Source organism: Cynocephalus volans, chromosome 10, assembly GCF_027409185.1.
Source record: "Cynocephalus volans isolate mCynVol1 chromosome 10, mCynVol1.pri, whole genome shotgun sequence".
NCBI lineage: Eukaryota > Metazoa > Chordata > Mammalia > Dermoptera > Cynocephalidae > Cynocephalus > Cynocephalus volans.
In genome coordinates, this window is record NC_084469.1 from 1,661,696 (window position 1) to 1,663,592 (window position 1,897).

At 38.8% G+C, this 1,897-nt stretch overlaps 1 non-coding gene across 1 annotated transcript; it reads right to left on the reverse strand.

Annotated features, from left to right (window-relative positions):
* Positions 1-349: 349 nt before the first annotated feature.
* Positions 350-456, reverse strand: LOC134389757 (U6 spliceosomal RNA). Its single transcript, XR_010024734.1, has one exon. It is a non-coding gene; the product is annotated as a U6 spliceosomal RNA (small nuclear RNA).
* Between the last annotated feature and the right edge of the window lie 1,441 nt (positions 457-1,897).

Here is a 1,897-nt window from a genome sequence, read left to right on the forward strand (position 1 = left end):
GATTGTACATATTTTGGGGGTACAGCATTAACTACCATTACCTGTGTGCAACGTGTGATGATCAAGTCAATATTATTAGCATATTCGTTATTACAAATTGTAATTATTCTTTATGCCCCTTACCTGATGCCTCCTCAACCCTCCTCTCCCTCCCCCACTCCCACCTCTAGTAACCATAGATTTGTTCTTTCCTTCTGAAAGTTCAATGTATTAGTGTGTGGTCTCCTTCCTCCCTTCCTCCCTCCTTCCCCTCATTCCTTCCTTCTTTCCTTCCTTCCTTCCTTTTTCTTTTTTTCCTTTGAAAAATGTGCATTCAGCTCCTTTGCCCATTTTTTAATTGGATTATTTGAAGAATATGGAACACTTCACGAATTTGCATGTCATCCTTGCACAGGGGCCATGCTAATCTTCTCTGTATCATTCCAATTTTAGTTCATGTGCTGCCAAACCTAGCACTAACAACTATTTTCAATGGAAATATTTGTAAAATATATTATTTATGTCTCCTTTCTTAAATGGATTATACTGAACAAAATTTAATCTTTCCTATCGACTCAAGGCATGTGCCATGAGCACCAACATTTCTATTTTGCTGCACTGCCCCAGACTCCTTTGAAGGTATGTTTGCCCCTAAGCCAAATGGCTGCTTATTGCTTTTGCTTTTCGTAATATCTCTCCTTATCAGGATGATAGCTCTGTTCCTAACTGATTTTACTTTAGAGTCCCTACTAGCCCTTCCTTTCTCCTTCAAATTTGTGTTGGTCTAGGAATTTACACACCTAAGCAGTTTAGAATTTTGTCCCAAGTAAGAGTAAGTAGACTGTGAATCAAAACTTGACAGGCTCACCTGTGAGTCATGTACATAACTGTACGTGAACTTGGCTCTCCAGAGTGCCCTTTCCTTTACTCTGGATAAATAAATGGATCTGTCTATTGCAGGCAAGCCCTCATGCAGAACTTGCTGAGTTCAGTGGAGGGGGATTCATAGTCCTCAGAGCCACTCATCTGCCCGGGGACAGTATTGCTCATGTGGAAATTCTTTCTGCTGGGGAGCTGTAATCTGCCCCAATGTAGTTCTCTCCAGTGGTCCTTGTTCTGCTCCTAGAGTGTCACAGAATACGTCCCCCCACCTCTTGCAATTGACAGCCCATCAATATTTGGCAGTTATCGTGACTCCTCCTAAGTTTTCTCTTTCTAGGAAAGCTGAGAAACCTCCCTCGACCACTGACTCTCTGTGTGACCCTGAGTCTCACTTTCCTCTCAGTGTCAGTTTCCTCTTTGTAAAAACTGGGATATAGCAGCGCCTGTCCGTACGGTGGTTGTGGAAATTAAATGAGCTCTACTGGTATATGCAGAGTGCTTAGAACAGTGCTTGATGTACAGGCAATGCTCAGCAATATTTTCAATATGGCTTTGTATTTTCAATATTGTTTTCTATACATATAGCACTTAAAATTGAACAACTTTGAGACATTTTATTTAATTGAAAAACCACAAGAATAAAACATGATGACATGCAAAAATTATATACTTTCAGCAATCCCTCTCTAGCTTTTTAAGTATTTAACTATCCATCACTTTAATAGTTTTGTTAAAATTTTTCATATCCGTTTATATTGTATATTAATATATAGATATTGTATATTAATTGTAAATATTATAAACATTATAAATACAGTCATGTGCCTCACAATGACGTTTTGGCCCACAATAGACCACATACTCAATGATTGTGCCATAGATTATCATGGAGCTGAAACATTCCTATCGCCTAGTGACATCGGAACCTTCACAGTAGTGCAAAGCATTACCTTGTTCATGTTTAGGTATGTTTAGATACACAAATACTTACCATTGTGTTACAATTGCCTACAGTATTTGATACAGTAACGTGCTG